The 18581-nt window shown below is 45.8% G+C and overlaps 1 protein-coding gene and 1 long non-coding RNA gene across 2 annotated transcripts in view; one reads left to right on the top strand and one right to left on the bottom strand.

The window, feature by feature from the left end:
* Positions 1-18581, bottom strand: part of Zfhx3 (zinc finger homeobox 3) — a 682326-nt gene that overhangs the window by 567238 nt on the left and 96507 nt on the right. The window lies entirely within an intron of this gene.
* Positions 411-10396, top strand: Gm51549. Its single transcript, XR_003947449.1, has 3 exons — positions 411-467; positions 9225-9447; positions 10123-10396. It is a non-coding gene; the product is annotated as a predicted gene, 51549 (long non-coding RNA).

Here is an 18581-nt window from a genome sequence, read left to right as displayed (position 1 = left end):
TACAGACACCATGGGCTTTCCCTCCTCACTTGGGGTCAAGCTCTCTCTATAAATTTTGGCATTACATTCTGTTGGGTGCCAGTGCCAATCAGGGGTCCTCCATGCCAGCTATGAGCACAACTACTATGGTTAAGATCATGCTGGGGACAGAGGCGGCATTTGAGCCACAGAAAGCAGCCACCGTTTAGAAGCAGATCTTCTAACACTTTGAGGACCTGTTTATCAACATACCACTGATCCCTTCCCACTTTAAGGGCCTGACCGTGTCAGGTGAGTGACGTGAGAACCTGAAGCCACCTACGCGGGTTCATAGTGCTTTGCCGCTCTAGGACCTGAGTCATATGACATGTCATTTGTCACGTGTGGTGTAAGGGGACCCGTTCACTAACAGGGGCTCCCACACATACCAACTGTGATGCAGTAGAGTGCTGGAGTCATCACCAGGGGAGGCTGAGTGGCTGTGGCTTGTAAGTAGTCCTAGAAGTGCATTAGGGCCAAGGTTGGGAGCCAAAGGACTAAGTATTTGTGGAATTAGCTTCTAGAGAGGTGGAGGTGGAATATTCCTTATCTTTACAGCAGCCACAACAGGAGGGAGAGCTTAGGGCATTTCTCTGCTCTAGGGTATGGGTGCAAGCATGAGGATGGATTTTTGCACCTGATCATGTGCAAGCATGTGTGTGTGTGTGTGTGTGTGTGTGTGTGTGTGCGTGTGTGTGCGTCTATGTGTTTGTTTTCTCATTGTTTACCTTGTTTGAGACAATACCTATTATTGCTTACTGCTCTGTATTCCAGACTATTGGGGACATCAGCATCAGGGGACTCTCCTATCTCTGCCTTCCACCTCTCCATTGGACTGCTGGGCTTACACATCTGCACCACTGAGTCTGGCTTTATATGGCTTCCCTAGCTTAGTTCTTCACATTTTTTAGGAAGTCCTTTACCCACTGAGCCACCCCTAGCTCCTTCTCTCTCTCTCTCTCTCTCTCTCTCTCTCTCTCTCTCTCTCTCTCACTCTCTCTCTCTCAGTCTCACTCTCTCCTACTCAGTATTGGCTGTGTCTCTAACCACACCTATTTCATTGACTCCAAGGCGTGTTCTCACGAAGGGGCAAATGGGTTCATTAGTTTATTCAGGAGTATTGACATGCTACGGGGCACTGGAGCATGCAGCCAATCTCCTTGCACGCTCCAGTGGGCTGTGGTTACCTCTGCAGTCTCTGCCAGGAACCAAGTGCTGGTTTGCTTCTGTACTGACTTTATCACCATACCGATGACATTCTGGAGAGAAAGCTATCTGGAGATACAGGAAGTGATGGGGATGGGGAAGACAACAGAGGGCGTGCCCTAGGAGGCGGGGCTTGGGAGGGGAGGACGCTGAGTCACTTGGTCAGGCTTGCACCTGCAAAAGCTACGACAGCTTTTCTGAGTGAGATTTTCTTTAAAAAAAAAAAAAAATGCAGCTGCTGAATCAGGAAAGCCTTTGTGGTAGAAGTCACCAAATTCAGAGCTTCATATTTTCACGAGAGGAAACCAAAGTCCTAAGAAGTTAAAATGACTCTCTTAAGGCTACATAGCTAATCAGAACAGATGATTTCTTACCCTCCCCTTTCTAATTCCTGGGTGTGCAGTGTGGTGTTAGGTGTGTTGTCCATGTTTTATTCCCATTGCTATGGTAAACACCACGGCCAGGCTACAGTTCATCATCAAGGGAAGCTAACGTAAGATCCTGGAGCAGAAATCAAGTCAGAGACCATGGAGGAATGCTGCTCGCTGGCTTGCTCCCTCTGGCATGCTCAGCTAGATTCTTTTATTCAGCCCAGGTCTGTCTGCTTAGGGATGTACTATTCTCAGTATCCTGGGTCCTCCAATACAAATCAACACAAATTAGATGTAGGCAATTTTTCAGTTGATGTTCTCTTCCTAGGTGTGTCAAGTTGACAAACATGATTAGTGTGTGTGTGTGTGTGTGTGTGTGTGTGTGTGTGTGTGTGCATGTGTGTGTATTATTCAGGGTTCTCTAGAGTAACAAAGCTTATAGAATGAATTTCTCTATAAATATAGGAAGTAGATGTATTAGAATGGCTTACAGGCTGTAGTCTAGCCAATCCAACAATGGCTGGGAATGGAAAGTCTACAAATCTAGGAGTTCGGTTCACAAGGCTGGATGTCTCAGCTGGTCTTCTGTATATTTGAATCCCAAAGAAGTAGGCCCCAGTGCCAGCGAAGGAATAGGCACCAAGATGAAGACAAGCAAAGACTAAGAGCCTCCTTCTCTGTCCTTTTAAGGCTTCCACATAAGGCATGGCCCGCACCTTAAAAGTGTGTCTCCTCTCCTCAAAGATCCCAATTAGAAGTGGATGGACCTACTTTAATTTAAGCAAAAGTCCCTCACTGGTGTGCCCTCCATCGGATTAGTTAATATTCCAGATGTAGTAAAGTTGACAACCAAAAATAGGCATCACAGTGTGTGTGTGTGTGTGTGTGTGTGTGTGTGTGTGTGTGTGTGTGTGTGTCTGTGTGCGTGTGTGTATGTGTGTGTAGGCCAGAGATCAATACTGGGTATCTTTTTCTATCTCGCCACTTTATTGTTTGAGACAGATTGTCTTCATAGAAGCTGAAGCTTCCTGATTGGTTAGATCCTCTGGGCTGTGAGTTATAAGGATCTGACCAGACATACCCACAGGGACAAGAGACCCAAATTCAAGCCTTCGTGCTTATGTGGCGAGCAAATTATTCCCTGAGCCCTCTCCCAGCCTCCCCTTTACTTCTAATTCTTATAACCAAGCTGCTAAATCTAAGTTAAGTACGAAAACCTTCACCCTTGTGCACATGTGTGTGTGTGTGTGTGTGTGTGTTTGTGTGTGCGCGCGCATGCGTGCGTGCCTGTGTTAACACATGACTGTACTATGCAGGGGTAATCTCTCCTTGCCTCATGTTTTCACGTCTCGGGCCAGACAGGAATTAAAAGGCAGGGATAACTGAATGGTTCCCCCAGGCAAGTAGATCAGTGGAGAAACAAAGAGGTAGACGCTAGGTCTCCAAGGGGTCACTTGACTTCCTTCTTGCGCAGAAGGATCCGGAGCTACGTTTTCATCTTCATCCCGTTGCATAATCTATAATAATGCGATTCCAGATGCGTCTTCGCAAATGCAAGATGGAATGGGGCCCTCTCGGCTGCTTCTGAATATCTGATCTGCAAACCTACAAGGGGTTTGCTTCACTCAGAGGAAAAGCAGGCAGCCGCCTCAGTGCTTTCTTGGTGAGGGGCAAAGTGCTTCCGGGTTGGCTGTTGCCTGTCATTTTTGTTATTGTTTTTAAGGGAGGGGAGGGGCCAACACTGCAGAGCTGGAGGCTCGCCTTTGCTCTTATGTTTAATTGCTGCGGAAGGCATTTATTGCTTTGTGTCCCCCCACCCCCCACCCCCAGGAGTATCATCCTGTACAATGACCAGGTCAGGCTCTGAGCCCCAGCCCCTCAGGGTAATTCAAGGTTAGCTCCACACAGTATCTGTCTGTCTGGGGTTCAGCAAGGCCTTCATCAAAGGAAAAAGGGCAGAAAGTGAGACTTCCCCCCCTTGCTCTTAATTTTGCATACAACTCCCAGAAGAAGAAAATATCTACCATCCCTCCCTCCCTCCCTGAGGATGTCTGAGGCCACCCCAGTTGTCCTGCTGTCCCAGTCATCTCTATGCACCCAGGCGGGGCTTGTAAAATTGCTTCTCCCTGGGAAAAAAAAATCAGTTCTTTTCTACCTTCCTTGGATAGCTCTCACAAATGAAAGTGCTTTGTCATTTTTAATGCCTGTGTCTCCCTTTTCCTCCAGTCACAATACAGCCAGCCCTTAAAGCCCAAAGGTGTTTTTCCCCTAAATATCCTTAAATCCCAGAGGACGGCAGAAAGTTGCCCATGATCCTTTGCTTGGTCCTCTTAGCGTTACCCAATGCTGAAATGACTGTGAAGAGAGGTCCTTCCTGTCCTCTGGGCCTTGTGCAGCCAGCCTTAGGGTGGACTGCAGCAGGGATGAGCTAGAGGCAGTGGATTTCTGCCTACAGTAAAAGCAAAAGTCTTTCTCCGTCCCTGCCACTGACCTGCTCTGAGGATCCTGGAAAAGAACAGGTCTGGATGTGCTTTGTGAATCGAACAGTACACTAAAGATTGGAGTTATTATTTTTAAAATGTCTCTGGCCCACGATTTGTCACAGACAGCCATCACTCTGCTTAGATAATTGGGTAATCATTCTTTATGCTGAAGGGAACAAAAAAAAAATATACCTTTGAAATGTGCATGCAGCAGCGTGGAGGTGGGCACACAGGGAACTCTGGTATATGAAGGTCTGATGACAGCTCTCCACAGATGCCAAAAGACTAACAATGCCCTGCAAAGACCATACCAGGTTTTCCATATCAGATAGTAGGATACTAGCATACCAGAACTCTGTAGTATGTGTACATGGGACCAATACATGAGGGTCCCAAATTTGCTTTATAGGAGAGATTTGTTGCCCTAGATTATTTCTAAATAGCATTGTTGCACGGTATCTGCCTTTACTCAGGACTGGGCTATCCAGTCTGTGACACATATCAGTTTCACCTCTTCAGCCTCTGTTTGACCACACCCTCTACTTAAATGGTGAGACTTTACTGAACCAAAGCAACCTAACTACGCAGGGAGCTCTTGACTCTGAGCCCTTGCCTCACCCATCAGGGGGAGGATGGAGGATCTTGGCTCTGTTTTCAGCTGGTAACAGTCTTTCCTGAACTGATCCTAGTGTAAGCTACCAACGTGATGGGTTGCTGGAAAAACAAACAAACAAACAAACAAACAAACAAAACTAATCCTGATGCTGCAGAGATGGCTCACTGGATGAAGTGCTTGCACACAAGCATGAAGAACAGAGTTCAAATCCCTGCTACTCATGTAAAATGCTGGCCATGGTGGCAAAACCTGAAACCCTAATACTGGGGAGGCAGAGAGGCTGGAAGATCCCAGGAATTTCTGGCCAGACAGCCTCAGTGAATCAGTGAGAGACTTTTCCTCAAAAGAGAAGACAGAGAAAGAGGCTGAGCTTTGAGCTGTAGGGGTCATGCACACATACACACACAGATGTGCGTGCGCGCGCACACACACACAGATGTACACACACAGAGATGTGAACACACACATACACACACAGATGTGTGTACACACACAGATGTGTGCACACACATACAACACATACACACACAGATATGTGCATACACACACAGATGTGTGCACACACACACATAATGCCTATGTACATGTGTACACATAACCCCCCAAAGACACAAAGAAAAGGAAAACATTTGAAGAGTGTATCAGTGGATTGATAGAAAAGTTTCTATACTTCTTTTTCAGGGAGGGTCCTGAGCCTCAAACCTTGGACCCCTCAGTACACAGGAAAAGCATGCTAACACAGGCTTATATCTTTATCTCCCGTGAGTGTGTTTCAAAATGCCTACGCTGAGTTTCCTAACTTGCTGAGGATTTCTAACAAAGAGTTCCTTGGACAGAAATGGCCTGTGAGTGTGTTGAGTAGCATGGCTGTAAAATGATTTTCCTTATCTTCTTACAGCTTGCATGACAGCTGGGCAATTTCTTATGCCTTAATTCTTACAAAAGTTTGTAAACCCAGTGTTATAATAGCTTTGTGTAAACATGGATGGGTCTCTCTACAGAACCTCTAAGCTAATCATCAATAGAAACCTAAGACAGAGGACAGTTAGCAGTAATATGAATTACTCAGGCACTGCCTGAGAATTATTCTAGTGGTCTCCCTAAGGTACAGGATGGAAAGAGTTTCGGGGCTGGCTGAAGTGTAAAAGGCAGTAAAAAGATATTTAAGCTCCTTGGGTACTTTCTCTAGCTCTTCCACTGGGGGCCCTGTGTTCCATCCAATAAATGACTGTGAGCATCCACTTCTGTATTTGCCAGGCACTGGCATAGCCTCACACAAGACAGCTATGGAGCAGAAGATGGCCTCGTCGGTCATCATTGGGAAGAGAGGCCCCTATAACTTTATATGCCCCAGTACAGGAGAACGCCAGGGCCAAGAAGTGGAAGTGGGTGAGTAGGGGAGCAGGGCGGGGGAAGGGTATAGGGACAGTATTTGAAATGTAAATAAAGAAAATATCTAATTAAAAAAAAAGATTTTTAAGTTGTATTCCATGAAAAATATTATTAAAGGAATATATAGATGACTAAAACCAACTTGAATCCAAGGGCAGAAACATCAGTGAAGGCTGTGTACAGAATACACACCGCAGTGTGCACACGTACACACTTGTGTGCACTTGCGTTTGAGTCTGAGTGCAGGCACACAGTGCACCTGGTGAGCCAGCTGATTGGCGCCAAGGAAGGAAGGGCGGACAAAAAAAGGTTGAGGGAGCGTTTTCAGAAAAGGGGTCCAATTTATATCCGTTGCCATAATTGGTTTGTTTGTGCAGAGCAGGGCGGGGGTGGGGGGAGAGGGGGCAGCGGGGGAACGTGACGGAGTGAAACACTGGGGGCTTGAGATTCCCCTGCCTCATGAGTTAGAGAGAAATTGTTAGTAACCAAGATGGTCCCGCAGGGGTTCATTAAGTGACTGGCCCTCCACAATATCCTGTCATTTCCAACCTGGATACGTCAACATTAGTCAGCTTGGCTGTATGCAATTGTGTGGCTGCCAGGGCGAGTGAAGGCATGGGGCCGCCCCGCTCACTGGTTTTCTCTGCCTGTTTGTTCCTTTTCTTGGGGATACAGTTAAGTTTTCCACGGGAATTAAGATCCCATGCAATTTTTAAAAACAGGCCCCCAAAGCAAAAAAAAAAAAAAAGGTGCTTTCTTTACTGGAAACACAAATTCGCTCTGACATTCAAAAAGCACCGTGGAGTCAAACAATAGCGAATCCGAGAAAGGATTTGAACTGGGAGGGCGGGAGGTGCCCCCGGAAAAGTCAAAGGAAGCCAGGCCAATACAGCCAAACGGGAACTTCTTAAAGCGCCCTGAAAAGGGGAAGCTGGCAACGGTTGTCTCCAGACTGTGAGGCCTGTCAGCTCCCAGGAAACACAGTGGGCGGGGCTTCAAGGCCAAAGCAAGGGACATATGGACAGAGTGCCAAGACTGTCCTGGTGCTGGGGCGATTGTTGCTTTGGATCTCAGGACGGTCTTGTCTAGGCAAAGATGGAAGAAAACCACTTGTACGGAGCTGCATGTGTGTGTGTATATGTGTGTGTGTGTGTGTGTGTGTGTGTGTGTAGGCCAGAGGTTGACAATGGGTGTCTTCTTTAAACCATTTCCCACTTTATTATTATTTTTGCATGTTTTTTTGCATTATTATTTTCATCGTTTGACAGTTTTATATATGTATATGATGAATTTTTTTAGTCATTTGCATCCCGTTCTCCTCCCCTACTCCCTTCCTGTCCCACTGTCACTCCTCTGGCTAAGTCCCTTTCCTCTGCTCATGTTCTCTCTCTGTGGAGACCATGCATTAAATGAATGAGAGATTCTTGCCCGGGCACGAGTGAGGGGCTATTCATTGGAGCAAGATCAGCTTCTCTGTTTGCTACTGAAGAAAATAACTCTTTCCTCGACAACTGATACTGCCAATAGCTGCTAGGAAAGGGGTGAGGCCTTATGTGCCCCTCCCCCTCCTGTGGTGACTTAGGGACAGGTTGTGCAGGTCCCCCCAGTTTCAGTGTATTCACGAGCTATATGGTGACGTCAGGGCAGAAGACATCTTTTGCTGCAAATCTCCCTCTCCTTGGCTTTTACATCCTTTCCACGCCCTCTTCCTCAGTGTCCCCTGAGCCTTGGTGTTGAGTGCTATAGTTGTCCCCAGTGGGGCTGAGCAATCTATCGCTGATGGTCTCACTTTGACCAGGTATAGGTCTCTGTACTAGCCACCTGAGGCTGTAGTGAGGAACTCCTGTGATGACAGCTGGGCACAGCACTAATGACAAATGACCACTGTGGTTGTGGGTGCTCCTACCCGCTTATTTTTTGAGACGGGTTGCAGGGTCTCTCACAGAACCCGGAGCTTACAGAACTGGCGAGACTGGTTGGCCAGCAAGCCTAGACATCCTTCTGTCTCTGCCTCTTCACTGCCTGGACTCTAGCCTTCATCCTACCTCACGTTTACGTATGCGCTGGAGATCTACACACAGGTCTCCCTGCTCCTGCTGGCTGATCTATCTCCCCCACCTTTGGGCAGAGTTCTAAAAATAAAGTCTCTTAGTGAATCCCACAAACTCAGATCTTAAAACAAACCAACCAAACCAAACCAACCAACCGACCAACCAACCAACCAACCAACCAACCAACCAAAAGAACAAAATAAGGGGGAGAGGTAAGTGCCGTGCCTCAGTGGGAACTCCTCGGTTGCATATGTCATGGGTAAATAGGAATCCAGCTAAAGCGCTCTGAAGGACGTCCTTAAATGGGCATACTCACTGGCCCTTCATTGGAAACTGGATAAAGCCAGCCTCCAGCCTATGGGTGGAAGACTCCCCTTCAAGTGCAAACGGGAGCTGTCTCTACCTTCGACCTGGAAGCTTCTAATGGCTCTCTGGAACTAACAGTCCATCACCGTGGTCCTGATGAAGAAAGTGGCCATCATTCCCTCCTCCTCCTCCTCTTCTCCTTCCTCCTCCTCTTCTGTCTCTCTTCCTCCTCCTTTTCTTCCTCACTTTCTACTGTGAACACGTGTGTCTCTGCCTCAAAGGGCAACTGTGAGCATCTTCTGGGATGCACTTTGGCTCGAATCTCAGGCTGTGGGTGGAACCCCTCCAGCATCAGCAAATCCTAAATAGAGCAGAGACTTACAAGCCCCAGATTTAGTCACATTTCCTGCTTTGCCTACACATGAAGATAGGTGGGGCTTCTTGCAATGATAGTGACCCTTATTAGACACTATCAGCTGAGGACCTATCCTCTCATTTTAACTAACTTTATATGCATGCAAGACAGCAAGTAGGCATCGTTGTTGTCATCATCATTGGTTGTTATTATTATTGTTGCTATTCTTCCCATTTTACAGGGAAGGATCCTAGTCTCTGAGTCCTTCATGCAGCCTCTTGCACCTCTTCTTCTTCCCCCGTCTCCATTTCCTAAGAGTCTCCCAGGTGCTAAGCCCATTCTGAGCACTTTAGATATACATTATCTAATTAGCTCATTTGGCTTCTAGAGCAACAAATCAACCTAGGTGCTTGCTTTCCCCCACAGAACTACGGCATCCTCAGATACGTGGACTGGTTTACAGCTGCAGAGAGATGGCTTCTGTGCACGCAGGTGGCCATTATGGATGCCCGAGATGGGCCCTAGGGCTGCCGTTCTTCAAGCCCGATATGAGCCTCCAGATAAGTCCGGAGGGAACCTTTTTACCCTCATCATTACCACCATCCTAACTGTTTGTATCACCAGTGACCAAAGCGAGGCAGGAAATAAGGTAAGATTTTTCAGAGGGATGTTCACCTTTGCCACAGATGGCGCATTCCTTGATTTTTATTTTACTTATTATTTTACTTCAGGCCCTTTGAATGGCAATGGATGCCAATGTTTTGTTCAAATACTGTTTCCACCCAGCCGTAGCTTCCTGAAGGAAAGACAGAGAAATGCCACTTTACACATGATAAAAATCCCACATGTTTTTCTTCTTCTTCTTCTCTTAAATAAAGCAACAAAAATATAAAAGAATAGACCAGGGTCTTCTCCAAACAGAACTCTGTTCTAATGAGGGGATTTTGGACTTGTTTATACAGAACATCACTTTATCTGTGCAAAGCAAAGCCTCTCTCTCCAGGTATTTTTAGTGAATTGATCTCATCAAACCAGGGTTTTATAAAAAGAAATATAGACATATAGACGGAGGGAAGCGGGCCACTGTAATTATACATTAGTATTTTTTTTCTGTGAAATAAAACCCGACTCCAAGTTTTTTAGCCACCGAAATGGGTCCCGCTCATCATGTATGTGATGTAATGACAGCTTCAGACTAGAGATGCATCTGATGCATTATTAACCATAAAAAAGACATTAAATACCAGGCTCGAATGCCACGGGGATGCATATTTCACTAGGAATTAGTTTGCAATGTATGCTTAAAGTTTATTTTGGTAAACAGATGACTGGAGGCTGTCAGAGCTGCCGTGAGATTTATGTTCATTTGGAATCTTTTTGAAAGGAGAAGAACTGTCTGGGACCCCTGGAGCACCCACAGCAAGATGTGAATCAAGCAAAGCAGGGGCGTTGTTTTTAAGAGGTATCCAGTGTACATGCCCACAGGGGAACACAGCAGCAGGATGGGCACGTGGGGGCATAGACTCCCAGGTGGGAGGATACCCCATTCTATACTGTGCTGTATATCTGTAGCAAAGAACACCTTGAATTCCTTCTTTCATTTCCACGTCAGCCTCAGAAAGGCACCAAGAACAATTTGTTTCATCACTGACACACTTTGTGATTCCAGTTTTGGACATAGAACATGTAGATCACTCTAGCTCTCTTACTCTTGGTACATCCATACATTAAGACCTTCTTTGGTGCTTGGGTGGGGGTCACGTAACCAGACCTGCCATCAGAGAATTGCAACTGAAGCCAATTTCAGATGATCACAGATATAATGGTATCCACCTTTAAGGCTTGTTTTATTCTCTGATCTTGAAGAAGGCTCCTTCTCGAGGCGTGTACATCCTTTTTGACAGATTCTGATAGCTTAATATAAGCCTTTCCAAGCTAAAACATTTGTATGGAATGCAGTATGTTCTGTTTAACATTTGTTACATAGATATTTAACCACAGTTTCGGAGCCAAATGGGCACGCCCAGCCCATACAGGCTTGTGAAGTATTTCCCTCACTGCTCACATTCTGCTTGTACCTGGGGGGAAAAATCCCAAGTGCCTGGCAGATGTTTCTGCAACTCCCAGACTGCAGCGTGGTCTTTATCAGGTCAATGATCCATCATTCACACTAACAGGATATTAGTACCATGAAGAATGCCTGCAAGATAGCAGAGAATAGCTTGGGAATGTATTTTCTTTTTTGCAGCCTTATCTGCTTGAGCTTTTGTTGCAACTGGTTTATATTCTCTGGCGACATTCCAACTCCTGAATATGGCATTCAATTAGCCTATGCATCTGTGTCTGTTTCTTTGAGTAACGATTAATTGGATCTGGGTTTCGGGGATGTCTCCTCCAAGGGTGGTTGATTCAGTAGTAGCAACCCTCCATGGAGGGTGATTTTGTCTTGCAGGGTGTATTTATCAATATTTGGAGGTAATTTGGGTTTTTACAACTCAGAGGGTGCTAGAGGCATCCAGTGTGTAGAAAGAGCCCAGGGATGCTACTAAATGTCCTACAATACACCTTGTAGCCTTCTATTTGGAAAGACTGGAAACTTAAGTTGTACATCATCCAACATGGGTTGATCTTGAAAGTGAGATAGAAGCCCGAGTGCTAGTTTTCCACTGGATGGTGTCTCCCTCTTGCGTTCATCGTTGAGTGTTTAGTGGGATATAATGTCATCAGTGCTCTGAGACCTACAACTGTGGAAGAGGACCACAGTAGGAGTTCCATGAGAATGCCTCTACTTACCCCCATTAATAAAGAGGTGGAGGAACAGTCCAGTTCAATGATCATTCAAAGCTCCAACAAGGGTGGCAGGCTTGGGAAAAGACCCTTGGCCATCCCACCTTTAGTTTCCTGATCTGTCAGCCTCGAGTCCAAACCCAGCGATCACACCAAAGACATATGCACCCTCCCTCCTTCCCTCTCCCACATATAGAAAGATAGCAAAATGCAGGTTAACGTGCCTTTAATCTTTAATTCATACACAAGGATGTGCTGCTCTGAGTGAAATAAAGGGGAGACTCCAGAGGCAGCAAGTTCTGTAGGTTTGGCCAGATCTTCCTTTTCAAAGACAGCCAGCCTGGGGAATCACAAGAATGGCCTTCCATTGCCCTCTTAGGTTCTTTTTAATGGCAAAATGCTTGCTTGCTTTTATCAGTTCCTACCCTAACCTCTGGTTCCCACAGGCTGGGAGAAAAGCAAACACTAGTTGAGGTATGTATGCCTATTTTTGCTTGTGATATGCCCAGGAGCCTTGAGCTCTCAAAGGAGGTGGTGATGGACAAGGGCAGGGTGTAGGGGCCAGGGAATGGCTTTGGTGTCACATCCCCATAGAAATACCTGTTCTACATGGGTAGAGGGATCTCACCTAAGACCCAAGTGAGTGATTGTTCGTTCTATGCTCCCATAGATATTTCTGCATAAAGAGATATCCAAAATCTTGCTGGCATATGCAATAGTGTCTACGTTTGGTGGCTGATTATGGGATGGACCCCCGGGTGGGGCAGTCTCTGGATGGTCCATCCTTTTGTCTTAGCTTCAAACTTTGTCTCTGGAACTCCTTCCATGGATATTTTATTCCGTATTCTAGGAAGGAATGAAGTATCCACGTGTTGGTCTTCCTTCTTGATTTTCTTGTGTTTTGGAAGTTGTATCTTGGGTATTCTAGGTTTCTGGGCTACTATCCACTTATCAGTGAGTGCATATCAAGTGACTTTTTTTGTGATTGGGTTACCTCACTCAGGATGATATCCTCCAGATACATCCAGAAGTGAATGCTCACAGTTATCTATAGGATGGAAAACAGGGCTCCCAATATAGAAGCTAGAGAAAGTAACCAAGAGCTGAAGGGGTCTGCAACCCTATAGGTGGAACAATATGAACTAATCAGTACCCCCCAGAGCTCGTGTCTCTAGCTGCATATGTAGCAGAAGATGGCCTAGTCGGCCATCATTGGGAAGAGAGGCCCCTTGGTCTAGCAAACTTTATATGCTCCAGTAGAGGGGAACGCCGGGGCCAAGAAGTGGGAGTGAGTGGGTAGGGGAGCAGGGCAGGGGGAGGGTATAGGGGACTTTCGGGATAGCATTTGAAATGTAAATGAAGAAAATATCTAATAAAAAATGTGGGGAAAAAAAGTATAAAATCTGAAGTAAAAGAGAGAGAGAGAGAGAGAGAGAGAGATCCAAGCAGACTGAGAGAAAGGATTCTCTTGGCTGTAGGCATTATAAAAACAGACATGGAGAAATTTATCTTGGACTGGAATTGACTAGAGAGGGTAGACATGAGTAGGAGAAATCAAGACCGGGATAGTCTCTGGCAGGATCTTAGGATCTGAAGCCAACAGAGGATGGAAAGAGAGATCTAGATGCTAATAGCTCAAACCAACACCAAGTGCAGATACTGATGTCCTTCTCAAGAGTCTACCCTGCCATTCCATCCCTAGTGCCATCTTGTCAGGAAGTAAGGATGGTTTGAAACCCCATCAGCTGGATGCACCTCTGTGCAGTCCTGGGATGCCTGCTCTTGGGAATGAAAGAAGCCCAGGCTGAGCAGGGCTTTGGAAACCTGGTTTTCAACCAGCCAAATCCAGGACGAGGTTAAAATCAGGGCAGCTGTGGTCCTGATGTTTCCCTGGGGTGACCCAAAAGTCAGATCTTTGGGCCATATGTTGATGTGAGCTGTTCTTTGAAAGCTCAGCCTCTGTTCAGAAGAGAGACAGGCATGGCCTCATGTGTCATCCAGGTAAATGTGTGTGTGTGTGTATGTGTCCTCAAGCTGCATCCCAACCAGAATTGTCCTCACCTGCCATATGAGATGAAAGTCAAAGAGATTAGCTTTAGAAGAATAAAAAAACATTTGGCTTTCTCCCATCTCTTTTGATGTGGCTTCATATAACAGATTAAGGTCAAGGGGGACCACGGGGGAAAGAACCTGCTAACTCACTCCCTGACTGGGTTACTTGCTATGCAACCAGTGATTAGTACCTTTGGTCTTTTGCTCCAAGCCAGCTACTGCAGATGGCAGGGAAGGACACGACACTTGAAAGCCGGTATCACCTGAAGTCACTAATGATGTGTCCCTGGAGGTGTGGCATGACTCAGTCATCAAACTGGAATATGTGCCCAGACAAGAATCTTTTTCAAAGATCCCCCCTGGACCTCTCATTCTGAGAAGCAGCTCCAGTCTTTTACTATGACACAAAGGATGCTGCCTTTTCTACTGCACTTGGATAAACCCAGTCTCAAATACTAATAGCTTGTGAGTGGAGGAAGGACCCAATGAGAGAGGCCACACCTTCTGCAGATGCCACAGAAGCCAATGAAGGAGGAACAGTCTCAATGGCTGTCCTCTCCTGAGCCTAATGGTTCATGCTATGTGCCACTGTGATTCCTCCAATGTCTCATGGGTAGGTGATTTTGGGGGGATGGAAAAACTGAAACACAAAGATTTTAAGTGACCTGCCCGGGCTTGCAACAGCAACCCCAGAACTAGAACTTGACTCTCCAAGGCAAAATGCCCCCACTTTGTGTTTCTGCTTCTTCTCTACAGTTGTATAGCACACAGATCTCATACATGCCATAGATAAATTTCTTTGTCACAGCATTGGGGACTTCCCATTACATCACTGGGGGCAACTAAATGTCCAGCTGCCATCCTTGAGAGACACTGCCACCAAAAGCTAACAGATTACAGTCTCTGGGACTCTGTGGCTCTCGTGGGGCCTACCCTAGTGGTTACTGTAGAAAGGGGGGGGGTCTTGTATTGTTCCTGTTTTTTTTTAAGATTTGTTTTAATTTACATATATATGTGTACTTGTATGTCACTTATGTACAAGTGCCCATAGAGGCCATGAGAGTATGTTGGAGTTAGAGGCAGTGTGAACTACCCCCTGGCATAGGTGCTAGGAACTGGATTTATGTCCTCTGGAAGAACAGGGAGTATTCTTAATGACTGGGACATTTCTTCATGTTCAGCTCCTGTTGTTTGGTTTGTTTTGATACAGGGCCTGTGTTAGGCTGGTTTTGTGTGTGTATGTGTGTGTATGTGTGTGTGTGTGTGTGTGTGTGTGTGTGTGTGTGTGTATTTAAACAGAATCCCTCAGAGAAGCAATGCAAGGGAGGGAAGGATTTATTCTGGCTAATAGTTTTAGGAGCTATTGTTCTACTTCTGCACAAAAGGCACGGCGACTATGAACACTCCAACTTGAAGGCCAATCTTCCAGAACCCACTTCCCTAGTCAGATCATACAAAGTTTCCATAACCATCTTAAAACAGTGGACCAGCTGATAACTGAGTATCAAACACTTGGAAGATATCACATTCAGACTATAACGAGATCTCACCACATATCCCTGGCTAGTCTTGAACTCACTATCTCCCAGCCCTTGCCTCCTGTGTGCTGGGATTAGTCTCATGCCATGACACCTGTCAGGAGTGAGGACTCTAGGGAAAGCATCCTGAGATTCTGCATCTATCTGTACAGATGGGGACGGCCATATTCTAGAGCTGACTTCAAATGCAAATTTTGCCTACAAGGATCTCAGTGCTTGGCTGAAAGCTTCCTGTTTCCTGAGTTCTTTTGCTTGGGCTCTATAGATGTCAACAATTAAACGCAATGGAAGATTGGTGCTTTATTGTTAATTTTTTTTATTTATCAGAAATTGACACTTGCCTTTGAAATATGTACAAGAGCTATTTCCTAAAGTGAGATTTTTCAAGTGTTGTCTAACAATAAAAACAGAATAGTCTTTTTTTTTCCTGTAGGCATATATCTTTGAAATGTTAATGTCCATCAAATGAGAATACATAATTCTACCCACAATAATTCTATCTATAGTTCTTGATTTTTTTTTCAGAAGCACAGGAAATAAAATAAGACTGTATAAAGCAAAAAAAAATTTTTTTTCAGGATTAGGACCCATTACTGTGTACATGAATACACATATGTTGTATAAAACATATAAAACTCTAGTCTCAATATTTCAAAAATACAGACCGAAAGCCATACGGAATGTTCATGTTTGTCATCCCAAGAATCAGGAGGCTGAGGCAGGAAGCACCTAAGTCTGAGGCTAGCCTGGGCTACATACAGATGGCTTACCTCAAAAGAAGGAGAGCTGGGGACCTAATTCATTGCTGTGGTGCTTGCCTGCCATGTGAAAGGCCAGGCTGGGCTCTCTCTGGCTTACTTGAAACCAAGCAGATCCATTTCTAAGACACACATGCTCTGTAGGTTGCCACAGTCCCTGGGTCTCCCTGCTACCATGCAAAATGAATTTCCATGGCTGCCAAGTCCTAGCAACCATTTGAGTCTATGTCTACAATGCAGCTAGTGCCTGCATTGAAATCACTCTGCCCTTGGCTTATTTGTCGATGTGTTTAGTTTCACGGTGACTAAAACTAAGGGAATGAGGAGGCCAAATCTCCAATATAGGCACCCTTCCAAAGCCTTTGCTAGAGATGACTATCAGAGACTCTGGACAGATGGCTCAGTGGTTAGGAGCACTGGCTGCTCTTCCAGAGGACCCAGGTTCAGTTCCCAGCAACCACATTGGGTGACTCACAACTGCCTGTAACTCCAGTTCCAGTGGATTTGATAACCTCTTCTGGCATACTCGGATGTTGGAGTCACATGGTCCACAGACATACACTCAAGCAGGTACACATACTAAATCTTTTTAAAGAAATGAACATTAGAGAATGTGCTTATTACTCACCAATGTATCATCCATTTATTTTGTTCTTCCCCTTTATACCAGGTAGTCATTGCAGATGGCTTGCCCCTGCAAGTCTCCCGTGGCCCTGCGTCAATCCTGCCTACCCCCTTCTTGCCCACATTACCTGTTTTCCTGTCTCTCCCCTCCTCCCCCTTCCATCATCCACAGCTACTGAAGAAAGGCTCCTGATCTCGCCCATCCCTGGTTTGTGCTTTGCCTCAGGGCAAGGTCTGTAGTGTTAAGACCAGCAATGGCCTGAGAGAAGAGGCCGGGGACCCCCTGGGGCTGCTGTTAATATTGGACTTTAGACACATTACAAGTTAAATAGGCATGGTGGGCTCGTGGGGGAAGGAACGGCCATCGTAAGAATCTAGTTTCTAAGGAGAAATTTAACCCAGATTCCCAACCAGGCACTTGAAATGGTCCCGGGCAGTGTCATAGTTGTTAGTGAATATGGTGTTTCTAAATTCCTGAACATAATTAAAGTTCTTGTCCTTGAAATGGTTCTGGATCAATTTCCACTGTGAGTGAGCAGTGGTGCGGATGTGCTGATGGGTGGTAAAACAAGTGAGTGACTCACCAAGTGGTACTTGAGCACCTACTGTGCACAAGGTGTTACAAAAAGAGGAGAAAACACCAACATAAAGGGTTTGGAACTGAGTCTGGTGATGGCGGGTCCCACGGTGAAGAGACTGATACACAGAACACTCAGCGATTGTGAACACCGTAAAGATACACAGAAGAGAGGAATGAGAGGCTCTCGTGAAGGACGTGGCTCGAAACAAAAGTCAAGAGGCGAGTGACACATCAAGTGATGCTCCCCGGAAATCATGTTGCCTATCCAGCATCTCTGAGGGAGGACTCAACCCAGGAAAATTCCTAGGAGTGAGGAATTTCAAAATGTAGTCAGAAAACATGGTAGACTGCCTTGGGTAGCTTATGGATGCTGTGATCTATACAGCTTGGACTTGGACAGTAGGGAATAAAGCACACAAGTACTACAAAGCTGGGATCCAGTGGGCCATATGCTTAGGTGGGGGTTCACCAGCGGCAGCCAGAAACTCAATGTGTTTACTATATGGGGGTCTCCTAGTCTTAGGCTATAGTCATCTGGGATGAGATTGCCGTGGTCAGTACTTTCCACACAAACGGGTTTGTCCATAGTGGGATCAGGAGAAAGCCTTAACATCCTTCTGAGACTAACCTGGGGAAGGCCTTGCCATTCTCATAGGTCTGAGGATGTTCTTGGCATGGCCATCCTCGTGTGGACAATACCCATTCACTCAGAACGTCATTGGCTCCCTGCATGGTGGCCCATCCATAGGAAAAATGAAGTGGAGGGTGAATGAGCTGTGTTGGAACCACACTGGATGAGGACCTGAACGTCACACAGAAGGGTGTAGATGGGGAAAGACAGAAGGACACTGAGACTGGAAGGCCAGTAAAGAAGTCATGCCAATGAGTAAAACGTAACTAAGAACTTCTCTGGGAGAGAGGTAACAATGGTGACAGCAAAAGGTTACATGGAAGACAACTGTGTTTAGTGGAAATATTGGTGATGATATCATTAACATCCATCTGTCCGTCTGTCCATCCATCCATCCATCCATCCATCCATCCATCCATCTATCCATCTATCCATCCACTCATCCATTTACCCACTAACCCATCCAGAATGTCTCAACTAGGGTTTCTATTTCTGTACAGAGACACCATGACCGTGGCAACTTTTATAAAGGAAAACATTGAATTGGGGATGGTTTTTAATTTCCGAGGTTTAGTCCATTATCTTCATGATAGGAAACATGGTGGCAAACAGGCAGATAATGTGCCAGAGAATGAGTTAATGGATCTACATCTTGATCCTCAGGCAGCAAAAGGAGACTGCCACACTGGGCATGAGACCTCAAAGCCCCACTTCCACAGTGACACTCTCCTTACTCCAACAAGGCCACACCTCCTAATCATGCCACTCCCTACAGGCCAAGCATTCAAACACTCGAGTCTATAGGGGGCATTC

Source organism: Mus musculus, chromosome 8, assembly GCF_000001635.26.
Source record: "Mus musculus strain C57BL/6J chromosome 8, GRCm38.p6 C57BL/6J".
In the NCBI taxonomy this organism is placed as follows: Eukaryota; Metazoa; Chordata; class Mammalia; order Rodentia; family Muridae; genus Mus; species Mus musculus.
Note: the sequence above shows the minus strand (reverse complement) of the source record. Positions and strands in the feature narration are given on the sequence as shown.